We start from the raw sequence: 25,653 nt of genomic DNA, 5'->3' as shown, positions 1-25,653 counted from the left end.
ACTGATTGCATTCAGCACAAACAGAGTAGACAGGGTTGGACCTGGCCATTGCAATACCAGAAGACCCTTATGTTAGCCCAGGCAATAATGCAGTAGGTGGCCAGCAGAAGACAACCTCGTTTGCAGCTGACTTTGGATCCAATCATATCACAAATAATTAGATCACATTGATGATGTGTTCTGTGTGTGCAATGGTGACAACCATGATATTGATGAAATTGAAAGTAGATGTGCTCACATTCTGTATAGATGGAGGGAATGTTTCCCCCAAGGAACCACAGTCTGACACTGAGTGTAGGCAATTTATACCTTTGGCCTATTTTGGTTTTTAAATATCATTCTATACTTTATTTTCCATCAGAACATGGCTACTAGAGGTGTGGTGCGCGGCAGTCCACAGGGGAGGGGAGAGGATGAGAGTGGTGGTGCTTGTGTGAGGTCTCCTGAATGGTGGGCGGGGGGTGCCCTTGGTGTCAGTGGGGTGTGAAGTGCAAGGCAGGGTGTACAAGGCAAAGCAATACTGTGGCAGTTCCAGTTGATGGTTCAGATTTATAATAAGGCCAGTTTTGGTAAAAAAAATTTGGCATCAAATAGTGTCTCCAAGGCTGCATATAGGAGATAGTCCCTTTCCAGTTAAGCTGTGCAATCTTTTCAATTCAACCTAAGGGGTGAAAGTTTTCTCTCTTTTTCTATTCTCTTGTTCAATCTCCAGAGGCTAGTATCTGCTTTTGTCTCTTCCATCAGTTCGCTGGCTGCTAGATTGCTCAAAATGATAGTGCCTCTCAGTCTGCTTCTCTCCGCCTCCTCAGTCACCGACTTCTAACCACAGACTACCCACACATGGCCCAAGTTAAGGAGGATGGGGCCAGCCCACCCCTTGCAACTGAATCTAAGGGCTGTCCAATTAGCCCCTTACCCCTATATACAGCCTTAGGGGGAAAAAAGTGCAAAAAATGTAATCATTAACCCCTTTAGCAGTGAACCACCAGGTAACTGCACAGGTGGTGCTGTACTGGGGAAGTGACGCATACTATAATGTGAACACTTACTGTATTTTTTTCTTCTATTCTTTACCTGTAATAACAGTGATTACATAAACATATTCCTACGTGTTGTCATAGTTAATGGAAAAAGCACAATGCAGGTTTTTAGAATATTAAGCTCATACAGATCTACCGTTCTTTACGTGTATTTCTGATTACATAAAATTAGTGGTCAATAATAGATGAGAAAATCAATTCTAAACTAGATTGGACCCGATTTTTGTAAATAGAGTTGCATCTGATCCCAATTTTTGGTGATTCAAGACTTTTGAGGAGAGAAAAGAGAGAAAAATAAATAAATAAAGTATAAATGAGATACTAAAGAATAAGAATATAAGTCCTAGGACACATAAGAGTATCATATGCAAATTGTAGCACTTTCAATTTGGGTAGAATAGATTTGTTCCTGACACGAATTTTCAGAGATTTGCTCATCTCTAGTCACAATTTATTTCATGTAGCATTTAGGGACAATCCCTACCTCTTGGAAAGGTCCCTTAAAGTTAAGCTGGTGCTGGTCGCATAGTATCCCTGGCTGGTAACCCCCAGCAATCAGTAGTTATCTGTGGTGAAACCTGCAGTATGTGTTCAGTTTTCCTGCAGCGCCACCACTGGGGAGATTAAGCATTACACAATTCTTATTCAAATCAGTGGATTGTCTGTGTAATGCAGGACAGGACTGGTCTTCCAGAGTGAGAGACGCTCTTTGTTGCCCCTGACTACTCCTCAATAGGGTATATAAAATATTTATTTTTTTAACTAGAAACCCCCATTAAATACCGCAGATCTCTGTGTAGTATTACCAAATGACTGGTGAATTTTCTATAGCCCAATATCTTCTCTTTTTATGGATACATGTAGTCACACATTATCACGATCGCTGCTATTTCAGGCCTCATTTTCCACAATATTGACAGCAGAATTTCACGTAATGCTAGATGGAAACTCCTGGACTATACCTTTTTACTGCTGAATACTGAACACTATGTATATCTGCAATGAGAACTTAGTTGAAAGGAATGTAATTAAATGGACAGAAAAAAAATAATCAACAAGCCGCATTGTAACAAATAACCGGCTGATAATAATAACTGCTTTAATGTGTTCAGTGAAGTCAAGGCACAAAATCAATATATCCCCTGCAGGACAATATTATAGAACAAAGAAAAACACCTTAAGATAAAGAGAGAAATTTGGTCTAAGAGAAAAGGAAAAAACGTCCCCTGATTAACAAAAAATGCAAGAACCAACAGGAGGGGAATATAAAAATTAGTCACGTAAAGTACTGTACATATTTAGTGCATCTGTTGGTAGACAGTTTGCATTCTCCATCTCAAAAGCTCCAGCCCTGCATTGCTTAAAAAAATAAAAAATAAATCTACTAAAAAACAACGATCATGGTAAACAGCTTAGTACTGTAGCATGGTGGAGATTTATTAACACAAGGAGTACAACAAATCTAAGAAAAAGCACACCACGACCCTTTGTTTGACCCTCTGCATACAAATAGTATTATAAATCTTCACCATAAATAGCAATACAAAAGCTTTAGCAAAAAGACATAATCACCCATGGTGCACAGAAAGTCCAAAGTGATAGATGCAGGTTCCACATGGAGGGGAATTAGGCATCTTGACATGGCGTTTTGGGGGCTTATCTCCCTTTCTCATGCATGCATGACTTGTCCCCATGCAGAAGTAAATAGGCGTATATTGAAACAAGAAAAATGAGCCATCTGTAACATGACATAAATACAGCAAATACAATACATAGAATAAGGACAAAATAATCACACAGTCCATGAAGTAGATATGGGTCTATAAGATGTGTAACATGAAGCTCCTGGACCCTATTAGAAAAAAAGTGTAAGAATACAGATAACCTAGGACTTATGATAGGGCCCGACCATCAGCTGATACTGACACAATCAGATAAATACATTAAAATGACAAGTTGCATGTAGTCAAAGGGCTAAGAAAGCGAGTGTGAATCCAAACCTCCCTTTGGAGGAGCAAGATTCTAACCTGTTTATCGTCAAATTTCTTCCAATATCATCCGGCACAAGTCTAACACTCATTTCTAAAACATCTCGCTACAAAGGTCTCACCGTATTTCCTCTGCTTTACATCCTCACCCCTCAACAGAGCCGCCCCAGACTCTTTTTTCTTTTTTGTTCAAAATGTCACAATAGAAGAACTGTGTTCATTCAACCATATGTAAACTTCTCTAGAAGGCTGCCCTTTGGACACTTTCCTCAGGGGCATTTAAGAAGATATATGACCGCACTGGAGTCATATGTAAAAAAAGCCTCACAGTAGAATTGTAGCGCCTACAGCGGGGTGCCAAATAGTGCCACCTTTAATTTTGAGTGTATACAAAAACTATTGCTTAGGAATCATCATTGGTCATACATCTGCTTTCACTAGCTTATTGGCCCTCAAAACAAGGATTCCCCTTGTAATGGTGATCGCTGGTACCATAGAGATATCCAGGTCCAGGACCTGATAAAGGTCTCTAGGGCTGTGCAACATATTGTCATTAAAAAATATTTAAATATACAGGTCCTTCTAAAAAAATTAGCATATTGTGATAAAGTTCATTATTTTCTGTAATGTACTGATAAACATTAGACTTTCATATATTTTAGATTCATTACACACCAACTGAAGTAGTTCAAGCCTTTTATTGTTTTAATATTGATGATTTTGGCATACAGCTCATGAAAACCCAAAATTCCTATCTCTAAAAATTAGCATATCATGAAAAGGTTCTCTAAACGAGCTATTAACCTAATCATCTGAATCAACTAATTAACTCTAAACACCTGCAAAAGATTCCTGAGGCTTTTAAAAACTCCCAGCCTGGTTCATTACTCAAAACCGCAATCATGGGTAAGACTGCCGACCTGACTGCTGTCCAGAAGGCCATCATTGACACCCTCAAGCAAGAGGGTAAGACACAGAAAGAAATTTCTGAACGAATAGGCTGTTCCCAGAGTGCTGTATCAAGGCACCTCAGTGGGAAGTCTGTGGGAAGGAAAAAGTGTGGCAGAAAATGCTGCACAACGAGAAGAGGTGACCGGACCCTGAGGAAGATTGTGGAGAAGGACCGATTCCAGACCTTGGGGGACCTGCGGAAGCAGTGGACTGAGTCTGGAGTAGAAACATCCAGAGCCACCGTGTACAGGTGTGTGCAGGAAATGGGCTACAGGTGCCGCATTCCCCAGGTCAAGCCACTTTTGAACCAGAAACAGCGGCAGAAGCGCCTGACCTGGGCTACAGAGAAGCAGCACTGGACTGTTGCTCAGTGGTCCAAAGTACTTTTTTCGGATGAAAGCAAATTTTGCATGTCATTCGGAAATCAAGGTGCCAGAGTCTGGAGGAAGACTGAGGAGAGGGAAATGCCAAAATGCCTGAAGTCCAGTGTCAAGTACCCACAGTCAGTGATGGTCTGGGGTGCCATGTCAGCTGCTGGTGTTGGTCCACTGTGTTTTATCAAGGACAGGGTCAATGCAGCTAGCTATCAGGAGATTTTGGAGCACTTCATGCTTCCATCTGCTGAAAAGCTTTATGGAGATGAAGATTTCATTTTTCAGCACGACCTGGCACCTGCTCACAGTGCCAAAACCACTGGTAAATGGTTTACTGACCATGGTATTACTGTGCTCAATTGGCTGCCAACTCTCCTGACCTGAACCCCATAGAGAATCTGTGGGATATTGGGAAGAGAAAGTTGAGAGACGCAAGACCCAACACTCTGGATGAGCTTAAGGCCGCTATCGAAGCATCCTGGGCCTCCATAACACCTCAGCAGTGCCACAGGCTGATTGCCTCCATGCCTCGCCGCATTGAAGCAGTCATTTCTGCAAAAGGATTCCCGACCAAGTATTGAGTGCATAACTGAACATAATTATTTGAAGGTTGACTTTTTTTTGTATTAAAAACACTTTTCTTTTATTGGTCGGATGAAATATGCTAATTTTTTTAGATAGGAAATTTGGGTTTTCATGAGCTGTATGCCAAAATCATCAATATTAAAACAATAAAAGGCTTGAACTACTTCAGTTGTGTGTAATGAATCTAAAATATATGAAAGTCTAATGTTTATCAGTACATTACAGAAAATAATGAACTTTATCACAATATGCTAATTTTTTGAGAAGGACCTGTACATCTAAAGTCCATATTCGGGACACAAAAACCATACAGTACAATAAACTCTCTCACAAAGTTGTTATCCCTATGTGCATCACAAAGGAAAAAAGGAGAAAACTATTGCTGTACATACTGGTTAGCCATTTTCTGGGATTTTTTTTAAAGGTTATGTTAAAGGCGTTTTCAGGATCTTGATATTGATGATCCATCTTCAGAATAGGTCATCAGTATAAGGCTTATTGCACACGAACGTGTGCGCTCCGTGGCCGTATTGCGGACCGCATTTGCGGATACGCAATACACGGGCACCGTTCCGTGTGCATTCCGTATTACGGATGCAGACCCATTCACTTCAATGGGTCCGCAAATCCGGAGATGCGGAATGGTACAGAACGGAAGCACAGAACGGAACCCTGCAGAAGCACTACAGAGTGCTTCCGTGGGGTTTCGTCCAGTGCTTCCGTTCCGCAAAAAGATAGAACATTTCCTATCTTTTTGCGGAACGTCCGGATCGCGGACCCATTAAAGTGAATAGGTCCGCGATCTGCTGCGGCTGCCCCATGGTGGGTGTTTGTGCAAATTGCGGGCCGCAGTACGGCCATGGGGCGCACACGTTCGTGTGCAAGAGGCTTAAGATCGTTGTTGACATTTTATTTTTTAGGATGTTAGACTGAGTTCACATCAGCGTTCAGCCTCCAAGGATGGATTTGGCACATAACTGAGCCGAACCGATCCTACGGGCCCGCCGTTAGGTTTCGCTCAGAGGAAGATTTTTGAAGCAGAGACAAAAGTCCTGCATGTACAACTATTGTCTCTGCTTCAAAAACCTTCCTCTGAGCGGAAACCTAACGGACCCTATTATAGTCTATGGGGTCCGTAGGTTCCGTTCGGCTCAGTTATGTGCCAAATCTATCCTTTCCGTTCTCCTGCTGCTACAACAATGTGAACTCAGCCTTAGAAGAATTAACATTTTAGAAGCAATTTTCAAGAGTCAAGAGTCTAAGAAAGCGAGAGCGAATGCAAAATACCTCCCTTTGTAGGAGCCAAAGTCTAACCTGTTCATCATCACCACCAGAAATTTCTTCCAATACTAGTCTAACATCTCGCTATACCTTAAATTGATACACTTTCGATTTTTTTATGCTTGGCCCACCAAAATAAAAATAATAAAAATTGGTGCAACATGTCCCACAAAAAAAAAAAACAGGGCCTCATTCAGCCTCAAAAATAAAAAATTATACAATCTGAATTACCAGAGCAAAACAAAAACCTAAAAATGTGTCTGGTCCTTAAGTTCAAAAGGCTTTCCTAGAAGGGTTTCTACATGAAATACACATATTCATGTCCACAAGACAAAGGAGAAATGTCTCATTGGCAGGGTCCAAAGCTGGGGCCCCAGCCAATCGTGAGAATGGGGTTCTAATGTTCCCCTGTTTGAATGCTAGACATAGAAGTCCTAAAGAGTTGAATGGAGCATAGTGGATGTGGCAGGCGCAGCACTATGAAGTGCCTTTTGCGCTGTGGCATTAGAAGAATTCTGATATCTCTGACTTTTAGTCTAACCAGACTGTCTATTACTCTGTAATTCCTCTAGCGCTGTTCTATGGAAACAGTAGGTTTGAAGAGCACTCCAAATGCTTCAAATAAATTCTTTATTAACTTTAACTTTTCTTCATATAACACTGCCGCCTCTGCAGCAGATAGTCCATGTACATAGCACGTGTTGAAAAGATATCACAAAATGGCGGTATGCATAAGATGTTGGTTTTACTGTTCAATCTTGTCATTCAACATAAAATGGTGGATATATTTCTCTCTTCAGTATCTGTACTCTCACTTTAAGTTAGTTAAGCACTTTATGATCTCTCTGAGAGGTATATCTGAGGTCTAACTAATAGTTCACTTGCTGAATTTGGTCAAAATTTGCAATATACAGTTAGCGGTAACTATTTGCAGATTGGTTGAGTATGATCTGGTATGGTTGTATGCAATTTTGATTGCAATATGGAATTAGAATTTGGATTGTGAACTTTGTAGTTTGCAATTTGTGGAACTGTAAGAAAACACACATATAACTGGTTCAGTATACAGTTCTAATCACTATATTAACAGTAGGAACATTATATAACTGTTTTAAATACCTATTTTGGCCTCTCTGCTTCCATAAAACACAGCTCTTAGTGGAGTGAATGTCTGTTCAGCTTCTCTCTCTGGTGAATAATAATTTCTAGCAGCTCCTGCTAAGAAATTTCCCACACAGACTATGTGTGAGGCAGGCTGTGATTAGCCAAGACTCCTGCTGTGTGTGAGGCTGGCTGTGATTGGTCTAGACTCCTGCCCAGCAACAACAGTTTAAGGGCTCATTCAGACGGCCGTATGCGCAAAAAACGGATCCGCAAAAAAACGGATAGCATTCAGTATTTTGGCGGACCCATACACTTCAATGGGGCCATGTCCTGATTTTCACGGACAAGTATAGGACATGTTTCATTTGTTTTGCGGAACCGTGGAATAGAAAAGGGCCCCATGGAAGTGAGTGGGATAGCATATGGCCGTCTGAATAAGCCCTAACTCTATGCTTTCTGTTGTTTCTGCTGAATCACTGAGCTTACCTCACATCCATATAATTAATCTTAAAGGCATATTATTTTTCTGCTTCTGTGAATGCAATATATATAACAGTTATATGACATCCAAACATGAAGTCACTGTAAATAACTCTGCTTTTGTCTTTAACACACAAACATAGGAACTGTATTAAGGTTATAGGCAGGTCTAGCTGTATAAACATATAAGCTATGTTAGCAACCTGGGACAGGTCTTAGCTGGCCAGCTACAGTGGACATTGGCTACTGCTGCTCTACTCAAACAGTCCAAGTTTCATTTGAATAGGCCACTACACTGATGGAGCTGTTCTTCTGGCTCTGTTCAAAGTGATCGTTTCTGCTCCCACGGCTGCAGGAAACAGCTGATTGGTGTGGACGCCGCCCAGTGTCAGACTCCCCACCGGTCTTATATTGATGACCTATCCAGAGGATAGGTCATCAATATCAAGATCCTGGAAAACCCCTTTAACATACCATTTAAGAAAATGGCTAACTAGTATGTACAGCAATAGTCTTCTCCTCGCATTCTATTTTTAATGTGACATCTGCGATCCAGTGAAGCTTTACATTTCTCTCTTCACTAAGTCCTGGATATCCCCTCGTGTATTCGATTGCGACAGGCAAACTGTTCCCCACTATTACTGCATGCATTGAGCAGGAATGAAAACAGCTCGAGCCTTCCTCATGGGAAATAAAATTGTAAAAAAAAAGTATGCAAAAACATCTTCTTGGAAGATCTTACCACTTCCCTCATAAGTAAAAATATTTACTAACAAGCAATTAAAGTGAAACCGTCAATTCTTACATAAAACAGCAGCTGACTCTTGGATACATCAAGCCATTCAATTAACTGTGTGGTAGAAATGGGCTCTCCAATTAACGTGCTGTACTGGTAAGGGAAAGGTCAATGACGATATTGCTTTTTTTTGCCACAAGAAAGCACATTTAACGTCTCCTATTTGCATTAACATCCTAGAGAAACATAGAAGATTGACAACAGAAAAGGACCACAAGGTCCATCTAGTCTGCCCTTATATTATTACTTATCTTAGGATAGACATGTATTTATCCCAGGCATATTAACCACTTCCAGACCGGGCCATTTACCCCACACCCCTGCCCCCTTTACCCTCCTACCTGACCAAGCCAAATTTAGCTAATCTGGTATGTGCCACTTTATGTTCTAAAAACATTGGAATTCTTTTACTTATCCAAACCCTTCTGAGACTGTCTTCTTGTGACACAGCTCCATAGATGTAAAGTTTTTACAGTTTTCAGCTTTGAAACAAAAGAAAAATGATATACTGTAAATGTGGTATTGCTGTAATCATCCTGACCTGGAGAATGAAGGTAACAGGTCAGTTTTACCACATAGGGAACACTGTAAAAAACAAAACCCGTAAAACTGAGGCAGAATTGCGCAGTTTTTTTCCCATTCCACAACATTGGGAATTTTTTTCTAGATTCCCATTACATCCTATGCAATAGTAAATGGTGCCATTAGAAAGTACATTTTTCCTTGCAAAAAAAACAAGCCTCTGTATGGCTATGTGATTGGAAGAATGAAAAGGCTATGGCTCCAGGAGGGAGGCATGGAGAGAAAAATGAAAACACAAAAATGTTAAATCACCTGGCATTGAAAAAGCAGCCTTCTTTTCTCTTATTATATTACTTACTTCTCTAGTAAACCATAGTGGTCTCTTCCCCCTTTAACTATTGCTGATCTGTCTAACATATCGTTTAATTGTCTTTAAGATGGCCACTTTTAATGGAGTCCCCTTGGCATACACACCTGCTGTTGTTTTCCACCCTTTTAATTCCCTTTTTAAACACCCCTATTTCCTTAAAATTATTCCTTCTAGCCTAGCACTTTCCTAGTACGGTAGGATTGTTGCCAGTTCGTTTTTATATTAAACTGTAAAGATTGGTGGTCACTGGAACCCGACTGTTCTTCTACTTTAACCTTAAATACCATAACAGAAAACTAAATCTAGAATGTTATCTCCGCTGGTTGGTGGCTTATCTAGCTGTTTCAGAGATGTTCGTTTTAAAAGGTTTTCCGAGAGTTTTTCACTGATGACCTATCCTCTGGATAGGTCATCAGTATTTGATCAGTGGTGGACTGCCACCCGGGACCCCTGCCGATCAGCTGTTTCAGAGGGCAGCTGAGCACACAGTAGCGCCACGGCCTTCTCGCAGCTTAGGCCCTGCATCAATGGGGATGAGTTGTGCCTAGACCATCTAACCAATTAACGTGACGTTGCATGACGCAATTCAGCCCCATTGAAGTGGACGGGCCTGAGCTGCTATATCGAGCACAGCTGCTATACAATGCTGCTATGCACAGTGCTGTACCTGGTGAGCTGAGAGAAGGCTGCAGCACTACTGTGAGCGCCAGTGCCTATCAGGTGTCCACCCCCACCAATCAGATAGGTCATCAGTAAAAAAAAAAAAAAATCTTGGAAAACCATTTTAAGCGTATCCAATAGATTCCTGCCCTTGAAAGAATATCCGAAATATCAGTGACATTCAGTCAATTTTTTTTGCTGCTGGTGGCAGCGACATTACCTTCGCTACATCTCCTGTATAATGTTTGCCAATCCTAAATATCACTGACATTAATTCAGTGTAATTTTTATTAGCCGGTGGTGACAGCAACATTACTTGCGCTATACCTCCTGTCTAACGTTTGCGCATCCTAAAATTATCAGTGACATTCAGTGTACTTTTTTCATAGACGCTGCGGACAGCGACATTATTTGTGCTACATCTCCTGTTTAACGTGTGCGCATCCTAAAAACATCTGTGACATTCTGTGTACTTTTTTTGCGCATACACTTACAAAAACTGCGCTGTGAATGAGGCCCTCCTTTATGTGATATACAGGTTGTATCGGAGGGCCTCTTCCTTGTAATTTTTGGCAGCACTTGCACTTTATATACAAGTAAATATACAGGAAAGAATGTTTCCTAATAATTTTTCCTCTAAAATTGATTTTATCTTCGGTTTTGTGCGTATTATTGTCAGTCTGTAAAAGTGACATACTACTCGAACAACATCGTTCTCAGCAACGACCTGGGAGTCCGAGATACATCCAGACATCCTCCCCATGCTGTTCCCAAACCATTTCGGTGGTGTTTCCATAAATTTCTGACCTTTTCCTATGAACCAGACTCCCTCCCCTCTTCAGAGCAGGGGGTGCCTGGTTTAATCAGGTTCTCCCATTGACTTCCATTGTGCTCGGGTGCTCGGTGGAGCACCCGAGCATCCTGAGGTGTTCTACTCAAGCACCCGAGCACTTTGGTTCTCGACAAACACTACAAAACAAACTGTATATCTAAAAGTATAGAAAGATGTGTCCCTCACCGATATTTTTGCCATTTATTGAAAATCTATAAAAACAGTGTGTCAATGCTGTGGTATCCAAAAAAAGGCAACGACCGTTTCAGGCCTGAGAAAGTCTGTGCCAACACCGAGTGACTATTGTCTTTTTGTGTATACCATAATACTGTTTTAGGGATTTTCACTGAATCTCAAAATTTTGTGTTATTATATTATCACTGAGTACCACATATTTCTATACATTTGGATATGTTTACCACAGGAACAGCAACCTTCAGCTCCCCAGCTGCTGTGCAACTAGAACTCCCAGCATGCACACTTTCTTGGCTGTTCCCTTTTCTAAGGAAATGAGGATTCTGGGAGGATTGTAGTTTTAGAATCTACCTTAAGACTATATGATGAACATTACTAGATGACATGAGTCTCAAATCCACTCTTATCGTTAAGAGACAATTTGAGACCTTTGCTTAAATTTGAGACAGACATATATGTCAATGGCAGCCATGGATCTTTTGGAGAATAAGACCTCATTCACATGATCACACATCCGTGACAAGATGGTCAGTGGTTCATCTGTAAAGATGTCCATGAAGGATACGTGTTCGGTCCATTTCTTGCCCTCCATGTGTTATCTGCATTCCACAGACACTGCAAGACTGAAAATTACTTTCCAGAACATCTCCTATCAATGGTCGAGGACAACCATGGACCAAACATGGATGGCATCCCTGCTGGGTCTGTGGTTTTCACGAGGGATCCGTAATCATGTACATGGGCATGTTTCTGTGGTGTCGCCACAGACCCGCGTCTGTGGAAAAACATGAAAGTCAATGGGTACATGTGCTGTTCATGGAGACCATGGACAACAAAAGTCTAAACGAGGCCTAAACGACAAAAAATATTAACTTTCCATTAAAAAAAACTGTGTGCAGATAAGCCACAAATGTGGTCTGAACCTGAACTAAGGCATCTCCTGGTGTTGGCTTACAAATACTAATGCCAAATACAGGATAAATACCCAGTATAACCAGAGGTCTTACAGTTTTTAAGTACATAGTCGGGACACTTGCTGAGTCTGATATAACTAGAACTATAGAAAGAACACTATCAATATCAACGTATAACTATTGCATCCAGTAAAAAATACTTCAAATGTGGTTTCATCCAGGAGTTTTCACCTCAGATCTAACCACGTGAAGGACTACTATATACGGAGGCCCCGTTCACATTTCCGTTTTTCAATGACATGTGCTGTCCACATTTTCACCGGACAGCACACGTACCCATTGATTTAAATGTGTCTGTTCACATTTCAGTATTTTTTTACTGACCATGGATCAGTAAAAAAAATCACAGAGACATGCACTACTGTGATCCATGATGCGGACCAAGCATGCCCATTGAAGTCTATGGGTCCATGAAAATCACTGATATACATGTTGTGTCCGTGCTGTGTCCGTTTTTCACTGAAGACTGATAGGGGATTCTTTGGAAATTAATTTTCAGCTGAGCAACTTCAGTGAATTACGGATGACACACGGATGGTAAAAACAGACACACGGACCAACCACGGATCCTTTCTAGACAGCTTCACGGATTAAACACGTACGCTTTTTTTCACGGATGTGACACTGACACAGAAATGTGAACGAGGCCTGATGGAGGAAAAATACATTGATCGATGATTAGTTAAAGATGACCTGTCACCTCTCATGACATGTCTGGTTTAGTAACTACTCTTTTTTCAGTAGTAAAACGCAAAAAAAACTAAAAAGGATACAAATGTGGTATCAATGTAATCATGCTGATCTTATGAACGAAAAGCAAAAGTTAGTTTTACCGCATAGTGAGCGCCGTAAAAACATAACTCGTTAAAAGGTGACGGCGTTTGTTTGTTTTTTAATTCCACCCATTTGGAATTTTTTCCCAGATTCCCACTACATTGTAAGCCATTAGCATGATAAAGTCCAGCTTGTCATGTACACGGTGGAGATTCCTTTGTAATACAGAGCGTAGGCTGGCTATAGAGGTCTCCGCTCTTCCTCCTCTCCTCAATTTACTGGTGCATGTGCAACCGAGTCACCGGTGACTTGTGATGGGGGGGCCACAGGCTAAATTTCCTTTATGAATTGTACTTTATTCATTAGTATATGACAGTTGTTTTTGTGTTTTTTTGTTTGTTTTCTTAGCTTCTTTTCTAGCAAGATATGGGATTCACGTATTATATTAATTTATCCGAGTTATTAATTTTAATTGCTTCTATCTCAGCGCTGTCTACAACTACCTCCACTTATTAATAATAACACATAAATACATCTATTCAATTATGTACTTAATCACTTGAGAGACAGTCATTTATTTTTTTGTTTTACCCTTAATTTTACATTGTCTTTTAACCTTTTGGGTTTTAAGCCAACTGAGCTCCCGTGTTAGTCCCCGTCACCTCATGGTTCACCTCATACTCTGGTGAGCTGCCCTAACATTTCCTTGTCTTTGTGTGATGCTATTTCTTTTGTCAAAGGGGCATGTCGCTGCACAGCCTGTCCTTGGCAGCACTGATAGGACAATGTCAATGTGTGCAGGGACACACACCCAACTGGTAACACCAATTTATCCATAAACTTCTAATAGGTATAACTGAGGAATGGCACAACACAGAGGTCAGAAGAAAAGACGCTCCAAAATAGATTTTATGTGGAGTAGAATTACTAAAATAAACATGTCAAGAGAGATGGAAGGTTCTTTTTTGGCCAGGTCTTTTCTGCTGTCCACAGAGAGGTCTTATCCATAAAATGGCCGCTGATAGAAGGTCATGTGACCAGGCAAATCACCTCCATGTAATATCTCCTCCACTCAATGCACTGCAGGTGCCGTCTGCACTTGTACTGTTGGGAGTTTAGTGCAGTGTGTTTGAATGAAGCAGGCGGAGTCATGTGTCTGGTCACATGACCCTCCATTAGCGGCCATCTTATGGACAGAACCTGTATGGAGACACCACAAAAGACTTTCCCAACAATTGTACATGGCCTATAAAATATAGCAAAAACAGCACAGTATATCCACAAAGACTATATTAGAGAGTGCCATATAGTCATCTTACATACACATCGGTCACAAGTACCCAGAAGGTGCAAAGAATGCATTGTGTGAACTTAGGAGGTCGTTTATCAAACTGGTGTAAAGTAAAACTGGCTTAGTTGCCCATAGCAACCAATCAGATTCCTCCTTTCATTTTTCACAGCCTCTTTTGGAAAATGAAAAGGAGGAATCTGATTGGTTGCTACAGGCAACTAAGCCAGTTCTACTTTACACCAGTTGGATAAATGACCCCCTTAGTCTTGTATCCCCAAGACAGGAACAGATCCCAGCAGGTGAATGTAATATGGGGATGGACATGAACCAGACACACAGCTTTGTGCACACTACTACCCTGGGCACTAATACAGCGGATGAGCTGGATTAGGTTTTTTCTTTTCCTATATTTTCTCTCTATCGTCATCCATTTTACTTCTTAGAATCTGTGATCAGGGGCATAGCTAAAGGCTCATGGGCCCTGGTGCAAGAGTTCATCTTAGGCCCCCCTTCCCTCAGTGCTTTGTGGCCAGGGGCAGGGGAGCACATAGCAATTGAGCTGCTTGAGGCAAAAATTTAAACAGCAACCCAACCTTCCCCCCCCCCCATGCCAAATTTTTGACCTAACCCCTTCCCTCCAGCCAGAGGTGTAACTTGACCATCATGCACTTTCTATAATGCCGGTGTCTTCTTATGTGGCACAAGTGTCTTTGGGCCCCCTCAGGCTCCTGGGCCCAGTAGCGACTGCTACCTCTGCACCCCCTATAGCTACACCCCTGTCTGTGATGAATGCTAGTAAAGGAGAAAGTGTATAACTAGTATCTACTAACCGTACCTATTTAGGTTATGTTCATATATGCGGCACAAATGCTGATGAAATGTTCCTGCAGAGGAACAGACTACCGGAGTTTACTGTATCTGGCATAGCCGGATCCTTATTGACTATAATAGGATCCGACGGGGATCCTGCCGGTTTCTGGCATAAATACCAGCTTTTAGCTGTACAAAAAGTACTACATGCAGCGGTATTTGTCTAACCCGAATGCCTGCATTGATGCTGGAAACCGGCCAGATCTCGTCAGGTCCCATTATAGTCAATGAGATTCCGTCGGTATGTGACAAGTCAATAAGGATCCAGCTAGGGGGAAACTGGAGTAAAATTTTTAGACAAAAGTGTTCGATTTAAAGATGCACCAAATGTAAGCATTCAATATTTGATATATTTTTTGTAAATGTGTTCCAAAGCAGAGTCAACTGAAAAAATTATCTTATAATAAATATCATAAGTTATTATAAATTTCCCCCACAGATGCATAACAGCATTTAAATGGTGTTTTACATAAAAAAAAAAAACAGACTCAAATAATAGAAAACTACCGTATATATCCCTAGAAAATGTAGATGTACAGACGATCAGTCTCAAATCCCTAAATTGGTTATATAAAAAGTTACATTTTTGTAAACAATTAAAAATAAACCGTATATTAAAATTAAAGTAAAAGCCTTTCCCAATTCAGATTTTTTTTTAATTACACAATAGACATAAACAAAAGATAAACTATTATTCATCCCTCAGTTTATTCCAATGCCAGACTTCCTGTTTTTGTATTTCATCTCCCCAAAATATTTATATGTACTCCAAAATAATACCTATCTTTGCAAAAAACAAACAAACAAAAAACCTCATGCAGATCCACCAACAGTAATATAATAAAAAAAAAGGATGGGTCTTAAAATACTGTGACACAAAGCATATTTTATTTTTTTTTTTCAAAAAAGAAAGGTTTTTATTTTTAAAAGTAGTAAAACTTATTTTGTGGGTCAGCAATGATGATGGAAATACAACATCTACAGTGGCATGCAAAAGTTTGGACACCCCTGGTCAATATTACTGTTGAACCCAAGAGATTTGAGCACTCAGATAACTTTGACCGAGGTCTCAGACCTTAAAGGGAATCTGTCACCAGAATCATCGCCATTAAAGTAAAACTATTGTCTTGTAGCACTTACTTCCTCCTTTCCAGATGTGCTTTTCTTTCCTTGCTGCTTGGTTTCTATCTTGAAAAAATCCACTTTATTTCTTATGCAAATGAGGTAGTAAGGTGCCCAGAGGGGCATTATTTTTGTTCAAAGGCGCCCAGGAACACCCCCATTGAGTGCCCAGGCCCGCCCTCCAGCAAAGCCCAAGCACGCCTCTCCTCGGCTCATACTCTACATCCCCAGCAGCGCCGTTGTCCCCCCCCCAGATCACTAACAGCAGAGAACTCCGCCCACCCCTGCCTTCAGTGTCACTGACAAATCTCGCCGCGCTATTCCAGCAGAGGATGAGACCGTCACTGGCGTATGCCCAGTAAAACATTGGAGGCTGATTCCCTCAGTTGAACCAGAATAGTGGAGGCGCAGTCAGTGTTCGGAACTGAGGGAATCAGCCTCAAATGTTTCATTGGGCATGCGCCGAGCCCAGTGACGGTTTCATCCTCTGCTGGAAGATCGCGGCGAGATTTGTCAGTTTCAGTTTTTAAATAGCCTGTTAGGATTTAGGGCTTGTTCTCAATCATCGTTAGGAAGGGCCAGGTGATGCAAAATTCAAAGCTTTATAAATACCCAATCCTCTAACCTTGTCCCAAAAAAATAACAACCAAGGGTTCTTCTAAGCAGCTGCCTAACACTCTGAAAATAAAAATGGATGAGGCCCACAAAGCAGAAGGCTATAAGAAGATAGCAAAGCACTTTCAGGTTGTCATTTCCTCAATTCGAAATGTAATTAAGAAATAGCAGTTACCAGGAACAGTGGAGGTCAAGAGAAGGTCTGAAGACAGCTGTTTGTAGGATTGCTCGAAAGTCAAATCAGAACCCCAGCTTGACTTCAAAAGACCTTCAGGAAAATTTAGCAGACTCTGGAGTTGTGGTACATTGTTCTCCTGTTCACCGACACCTGCACAAATATGGACTTCCTGGAAGAATCATCAGAGGAAAATATTTTCTGCGTCGTCACCACAAAATTCAGCTTCAGAAGTTTGCAAAAGAACATCTAGCCTGATACATTTTGGAAACAAGTCCTGTGAATATTGAAGGCACAGAGGAAAAATGAAAATCGCTGCAAATAGAAGGGGTTAAAGGGAGTCTGTCAGCAGATTTACCCCTTTTTAACAGTTGCCATTATGCTGTAGCCGCAAAACAGACGATTAACACGGTACCTTTAAACGCTTTGGTGGACTTTTAAATCTGCAAAAAACGAACTTTGATGAGGGCTCGCAAGTGCCCAGGGCGGAGTCCACCGTGTTGGAGCCCAGGCAGCTCTGCCTCTTCGGCTCTTATCCCCGCCCAGCCTCCTCCTCTGCTCGCCTATCTGTTGTCTCTCCCCCTCAGCGAGATCCCGCGCCGACGCGATGACTTCCTTGGCCGGGGCATGCGCATAAGCTACTGCGATGCCGTGTCAGCAATGGGCATGGCAGTGCGCATGCCCCGGCCAAGGAAGTTATCGCGTCGGCGCGGGATCTCGCTGAGGGGGAAAGACAACAGATAGGCGAGCAGAGGAGGAGGCTGGGCGGGGATAAGAGCCGAAGAGGCAGAGCTGCCTGGGCTCCAACACGGTGGACTCCGCCCTGGGCACTTGCGAGCCCTCATCAAAGTTCGTTTTTTGCAGATTTAAAAGTCCACCAAAGCGTTTAAAGGTACCGTGTTAATCGTCTGTTTTGCGGCTACAGCATAATGGCAACTGTTAAAAAGGGGTAAATCTGCTGACAGACTCCCTTTAAAGATTACCCAACACATATTTAGTGCAAGGACATTTATTACAGTGTTAAATATTGTACAGTAGACGCGTGCACCTAAAGCAACCCGTGCAAATACAGAAGCAAGTCCAGCGGCACAGTTAGATGATTTGCCCCAAGGATACAAGAAGAATCCTTCATGTGTGTTTACTTCTCCATTGCTTTTTCTAAGGAGAAGTTATTGGAATTATGCAGCTAATGCTGTGACTCCAAGGCCACTTACTCTTGTCCTTTTCACCTTCTGCACCAGCAATCCATAGCAATCTGTGGTGGATTAGATATAACGATACACAGAATTTATATGTCACGCATTGTGTGTGACTGCAGATAATGCGATTTCATAAATTTCCACAGCACTCCAAGGCTTTAGATCTGAAAATATCCAGCGTATAAGTAACATGTAGATAATTATATTAATTTCTACCTAAACACAAGTGCCCCTTATAGCAATTTTGAAACCAGAACCTGGATCTGAATACATTTATATTTGCATGTAATTATAAAGTTAGTATAACCAATGACTTATTCAATAAAATGTATCTGTGCAGCGCCACCTGCTGTTTGTTCTTTTCCTTATTTCTCTGTCCAGCTCGCTGATGTGGTCGCACATGCTCAGTTCCATTCTTTAACTGCCACCAACCCTACCTTTTTTTGGAAGCTGTGACAGTTAGAGGGAGAGAGCTGTACCATAAATTACACACCCCATGAGCTGTGATAAGGAGAGAGCTGCAGCAGAAAGGATAAACCCCGTGAGCTGTAACAGAATGCTGCAGCAGAAAGGAAACACCACCTGAGCTGTGGCAGAGAGCTGCAGCAGAAAGGACACATCCCGATGAAATGACATGCCCCCTAAGAAAAGACACATCCTCTCTGCTGACAGCGTGAATTAAATCCAGCTGAACAATTGCAGCAAGAATGTGTAGATCTCTGGGTCCATGTGAGGTACAGGGCTGAGACATGTACAGTGTCCACTCAAAATACAATGGCCTGAGGACACAATATTTTCAACATACAGCGGTCTTTTCTGACCCATCGTAAGTTGAAACTAGACTCAACATACAATGTCTCAGACTTAGATCCAACCAATCAAGGCCACTTCTCTGGTAAAATAGCTGGATTAGTTGCTAGTTATCAGCTATTCCTGACTGTTATATGTAAGGACCTGTCTTAGTTATCTGCTTATTTTTCTTAAATCTTCATTTTCTTGTATCTTGGATAATATTTTGGTGCTTTGGAACCGATTACTCAAGTTAAAATGGTTTCAACATACAATGGTCATCCTGGAACCATCTCAATAATGTATCTTGGGACAACCCTTTAAGCGTAATATGCTAGGGTAAATTCTAACCAAAAAAAAACACAAAATATCATATACCTTCTCTACCCTCTGTTTTGGACCCATCACACATGTTGGCAATAGTGGTAATTCTGTAATTTTGGTCATGATTTGGGAATGTTTACAGCTTGAAGGGCATAGAAGTATGTAGTTTGTAAATCTGTGTTGGCAGGTATACCTACCCTGGATACATGTACATCCAGAACTGAGTTACTACAGGGGATCTCTCAACCCCATGGTTGCTGGGAGCCTTAACATTGAAGACGCTCTGTCTTCACGTCTATTTTAGTAAATACTTCATGAGATAAAAATTCTAGAGCATCTTTTCTCATAAATCTGCATTCTTTGTTCCTCTTTTACTCCTTCTAGAGGTTTATTAATAAATTGATAATTGGGTGTTACCACTTGGGGTGTATGTCTACACACTCTCACATTGTCCAATTACTGATGACAGTACCAGACTGTGCAAGGACACACGCTATTGACAAGGGAAATGGTATCACTTAGGTATTAATTTATTTTTATAAATTATTTCTAGGAGGAACATTGGAGGAATTGCACAATGCAGAGTTATATAAAAGAATTGTTTTTGCACTGGGTATGCAAGTATTTACTAAAACAGGATTGGTGTCAGGTCCTCTTTAAGGAGGTTTTCCAGCTTTTTGGACATTATTGTCTTTTAACAGCAGTGTGTTGTGCCTGTTGGAAAAAATCCATAGTCACCTCCTCCCTGAGACTGCGTTTAGCTCCCTGGTTCCTTTCAGTGATCTTACAATCCCCGTCCTCTAAACTTCCTCAGCAGTGATGTGTCCCCAAACAGCACGTGAACCAGCAGTGATGTGCTGCTTGGGAATATGTCACTGCTGACGCCAGTGATTGGATTCAGCGGCTCACGTGCCCTCGTCCTTCTGGAAATGTACAGGACAGGGACTGGAGGACCACTGAATAGAGTCAGGTGACTGGAACGCAGGTAAGGATTTTTTTTTTCACAGGTAGAACATTGTGTTGAACTGTATTTATATGTTTAGTGTAATATCATACCTCCCAGCCATACAGGATCCGGCTGGGAAGTCCTGGATTTCAGTGGCTGTGTGGCAGGCGCAGAACTATGAAGTGCCTTTTGCGCTGTGGCATTAGAATAATTTTGATATCTCTGACTTTTAGTCTAATCAGACTGTCCATTACTCTGTAATTCCTCTAGCGCCGTTCAATGGAAACAGTAGGTTTAAAGAGCACACTAAATGCTTGAAATAACTTCTTCATTAACTTTTCTTCATATAACACCGCCAACTCCACAGCAGATAGTCCATGTACATAACACGTGTTGAAAAGATATCACAAAATGGCGTTATGCATAGGATGGTGGTTCAACTGTTCAATCTTGTCATTCAACATAAAATAGTGGATATATTTCTCTCTTGAATTTCTGTACTTTATGATCTCTCTGAGAGGTATATCTGAGGTCTAACTAATAGTTCATTTGCTGAATTTGGTCGCAATTTGCAATATGCAGTTAGTAGTGACTATTTGCAGATTGGTTGAGTATGATCTGGTATGGTTGTATGCAATTTAGAATTTGAATTGTGAACTTTGTAGTTTGCAATTGGTGGGATTGTAAGTAAACACACATATAACTGGCTCAGTATACAGTTCTAATCACTATATTAACAGTAGGAACATTATAAAACTGTTTTAAATACCTATTTTGGCCTCTTGCTTCCATAAAACACAGCTCTTAGTGGAGTGTGTGTCTGTTCAGCTCCTCTCTCTGGTGGAAATAAAGATTCCAGCAGTTCCTTCTAGGGGAATTTCCAACACAAGCTGTGTGTGAGGCTGGCTGTAATTGGTCAAAACTCCTGGGCTGTGTGAGGATAGCTAGGATTGGTCAAGGCCCCTGCTTAGCAGCAACAGTTTGATTTCTGTTGTGTCTGCTTTCTGTTGTGTCTGCTGTGTCATTAAGCTTAACCTTACATTATATAATGAATCTTAAAGGCACATTATCTTTTTATGCTTCTGTGGACATAAAATATAACTATTATATGACATCCAAACATGAAGTCACTGTAAATGGCTCTGCTTTTGTCTTTAACACACAAACATAGGAACTGTATTAAGGTTATTGGCAGGTCTAGCTGTATAAACATATTTGCTATGTTAGCAACCTAGGACAGGACTTAGCTGGCCAGCTACAGGCTGTCCAGTGGTCCCAAAGAGCCGAGGTATGTCCCGTTCTCACCTTACTCTGTGCCTTTAGGATGCAGAAACAGTTGATTACAATAGGGAAGCAGGGAGCTGTACGCTCCATGCTTCACCATTCTACTGCCTGTGCTCCCCAGCGGGCACAATGTGGTCACACACACACTGCGCTGCTGAGCTGTGTAGGAGGGGCACACAGGCTGATCTCCGGGCTTGCACTGTTCCTACTACACAGCCCAGCAGCGCATTGTGTGTGTGACTGCATCGTGCCTGCTGAGGAGCGCAGGGTGAGATCAGATCATCGGGGGGGAATAGCCAGGTGAGTAGTGTTTTTTATTTTATTGGCACTACTAAAAGGGGGGCGCAATGAGGGCATAACTACTTAAAGTGTGGCACAATGTTTGCATTACCACTAAAATGGGGTACGATGTGGGCATTACTACTAAAAGGGGGGAGGGGGAATGTAGGTATTACTACTAAAAGAGGCACAATGTGGGCATAAGTTAGCGGCTTAGTATTATCACTGCATCCCCCCCCCCTCCCCCCCCCCCCATCATTTTCAAAAGTTGGGAGTGTCTTTTTTTTTTTAACATAGATTGCACTACAAATTGGAGGGCACAATGTGGGTATAACTACTAAAAGTGGTGCACAATGTGGGCATTGCCACTAAAAGGGGGCACAATTTGTGCATTACTACAAAAAGGCGGACACATTGTGGGCTTTACTACTAAAAGGGGCACAATGTGGGTATAAGTTAGTGGCATGGCTTAGTATTATCACTGCTTTTGCCCCTTATTGTCATTTTCAAAAGTTGGGAGGTATGTAAGAAATCCTGTACATTTGCACTGTTATAAACCTATATCAGCATTGTAATGTGGAAAGGGTTAATGCACAGCCAGCGAATATTGAGGGACTTTAGGACTTTCTACCTATGCAAATTGTTATATTTTTTTGGGGGGGGGGGACAGACACACAGACTAGGCACGAGCGAATCGACTTCGGATGAAACATCCGAGGTCGATTCGCATAAAACTTTGTTCTAATTCTGTATGGAGCAGGAGCTCCGTACAGTATTAGAATGTATTGGCTCAGATGAGCTGAACTTATTGCTTCGCAAAGTTTTGCGAGACTTCGGATAATAACTTCATAAATTAATTTGCACTGTAAAAAAACATTTCCCAAACTCGGGTTCGGTTCCAAGTGGCACCTTGTACCAAGTTTGGGAAATGTTTTTTTACAGTACAAATTAATTTATGAAGTTATTACCCGAAGTCTCACAAGACTTCCTGAAGCAATAACTTTGGCTCATCTGAGCCAATACATTCTAATACTGTACGGAGCTCCTGCAAATCGACTTCGGATGTTTCATTCAAAGTCGATTCACTCATCCCTAACACTGACCTTTGACTGTCTTCTTTAGCTCTGTTGATTATACCTAAAGACTTGCTTACGTCTACAGCCACTAGTTTTTTGCATTAAGAAACCAGTGCTCAGTAGGAGAGACTCTTAAAGACTGCACGAGTGACCAGAAGATGCTGAGATCCTGGGTCACCAGCCCTCTGCCCAGGGATCCAGCCAGATGACTAAGCCACAGACACTGGGCCACCAGCAAGTCAACCTTCTGAGAGAGAGAGGGAGAGGACTTTGGGCCTTTCCTTCCTTAGCAAATAACCTTCTTCTGCCAGGGAGGAGACTGGAGAAGTCAGCCCTATGCCTTGCCTGTATTGTTTTGCACTTAAGTTCCTCCAGTAAAGAAACACATTGTTCTACTGCAAACCCTGCCTCTTTGGACTTATTTCCCATTGGGGTGCACAACATCTTTCCTTCCAAAGAGCAGCAATACGTGGTAACACCTGGACTGTGTCCAGGAAACCCAGCATAGCGTTGGGGCCACCCGACTGCAAGAGCACCTGCATATACACAGTGGGCTCTCCTTCATTTCAGGGCCCCATTCTGGAGACAGGAGTGGGTCCCTGAGGTGCGATATGCCAAGTCTGAGATGGGGCCAACCCCTTTAACAATTATGGCACAACTCTGGCAGCCTGTACGCTCTGGTGTAATTATTGTCAAATTTGTTAAGCCAGATAGCCCCCGCCCTCTCCCACCCACATTTGACTCACTTTAGAAAAGTGGCAAGCCTGGCATAAAAGGGTCGCACATTTTAGCGCAAAACGAGGCTTTCAGATTTTTGAGTTTTCTACTCCAGATAACAGACGTAGAGCATTAATATATTCCCTCCAAAGTTTCCCTTTAGTAATTTAAGGTGAAAGACCTGTATGGCCCCATCAGGGTTGTCAACCGTCGAGAAATTTCAGGACATTCCAAAAAAATAAGTGACTTTTTTCCTGTGTCCATGAAAACAAATAGTTGTGTCCATGATATTTTTTTTTAGGCTGTTGGTACTTGACTAAATTAGTAAACGCTGGTAATGAGTTCTCAGTAGATTGAGCTATATGCATGTATTAATTATAATCTTTATCATTCATTATGAATGATTAAAAATGTTGGGTGTCTGTGATTTTGGGATAAGTTGTCCAGAAAAAAAAAAATTCTGGTTGGCAACCCTGGGCCCCCATACCATGAATCAATTTGAAGAACACGTGTACTTCTGTACATGGATAAAATAGTCAAGTGCAATAAGTACAAACCTATATTCCCCTAGAAAACACTGTATGCAGAGGAACAGTAGAGACCCCGTGCTCCTCTATGAATACTTTATTACACTTCTATACAAAACCTAACCTAAGCCCAAATGCGCCTCTGTGCCTCTCATTACTGGACAGTGCCTCATGTGAAGATAACTGTATCCAGAATGAAAATCACCAGAACAAACTTCAGAGCCAGCAAGGAATTTTTGAGAGATTTCAGCTCTGATGTTTGCATGATTATGAATGCAGCTCTGGAGTATAATACAGACTCTAACTCAGGAAATCATACAATGGATTTACCAAGCTATCCATCTTTATTTATACTACAGTTGCAAGAAAAAGTATGTGAACCCTTTGGAATGATATAGATTTCTGCACAAATTGGTCATAAAATGTCACAACAATAGACAATCACAGTCTGCTTAAACTAATAACACACAAAGAATTAAATGTTACCATGTTTTTATTGAACACACCATGTAAACATTCACAGTGCAGGTGGAAAAAGTATGTGAACCCTTGGATTTAATAACTGGTTGAACCTATTTTGGCAGCAATGACTTCACCCAAACATTTCCTGTAGTTGCAGATCAGACGTGCACAACGGTCAGGAGTAATTCTTGTCCATTCCTCTTTACAGAACTGTTTCAGTTCAACAATATTCTTGGGATGTCTGGTGTGAATCGCTTTCTTGAGGTCATGCCACAGCATCTCAATCGGGTTGAGGTCAGGACTCTGACTGGGCCACTCCAGAAGGCGTATTTTCTTCTGTTTAAGCCATTCTGTTGTTGATTTACTTCTATGCTTTGGATCATTGTCCTGTTGCAACATCCATCTTCTGTTGAGCTTCAGCTGGTGGACAGATGGCCTTAAGTTCTCCTGCAAAATGTCTTGATGAACTTGGGAATTCATTTTTCCATCGATGATAGCAATCCGTGCAGGCCCTGACGCAGCAAAGCAGCCCCAAACCTATGATGCCCCTACAACCATACTTCACAGTTGGGATGAGGTTTTGATGTTGGTGTGCTGTGCCTCTTTTACTCCACACATAGTGTTGTGTGTTTCTTCCAAACAACTCAACTTTGGTTTCATCTGTCCACAGAATATTGTGCCAGTCCTGCTGTGGAACATCCCGGTGCTCTTGTGCAAACTGTAAACATGCAGCAATGTTTTTTATGGACAGCAGTGGCTTCCTCTGTGGTATCCTCTCATGAAATCCATTCTTGTTTAGTGTTTTACGTATCATAGATTCGCTAACAGGGATGTTAGCATATGCCAGAGACTTTTGTAAGTCTTTAGCTGACACTCTAGGATTCTTCTTTACCTCATTGCGCTGCGCTGTGCTCTTGCAGTCATCTTTACAGGACGGGCATTCCTAGGGAGAGTAGCAGCAGTTCTGAACTTTCTCCATTTATAGACAATTTGTCTTACCATGGACTAATGAACAGCAAGGCTTTTGGAGATACTTTTATGACCCTTTCCC

General features: G+C 41.5%; 1 protein-coding gene across 1 annotated transcript in view; it reads left to right on the top strand.

Annotated features, from left to right (window-relative positions):
* The window catches only part of ASIC1 (acid sensing ion channel subunit 1), a 334,986-nt gene that overhangs the window by 20,629 nt on the left and 288,704 nt on the right, over nt 1–25,653 (top strand). The gene's annotated exons all lie outside the window — the stretch shown is intronic.

The sequence above is a fragment of the Bufo gargarizans genome, chromosome 3 (assembly GCF_014858855.1).
Source record: "Bufo gargarizans isolate SCDJY-AF-19 chromosome 3, ASM1485885v1, whole genome shotgun sequence".
NCBI lineage: Eukaryota > Metazoa > Chordata > Amphibia > Anura > Bufonidae > Bufo > Bufo gargarizans.
Note: the sequence above shows the minus strand (reverse complement) of the source record. Positions and strands in the feature narration are given on the sequence as shown.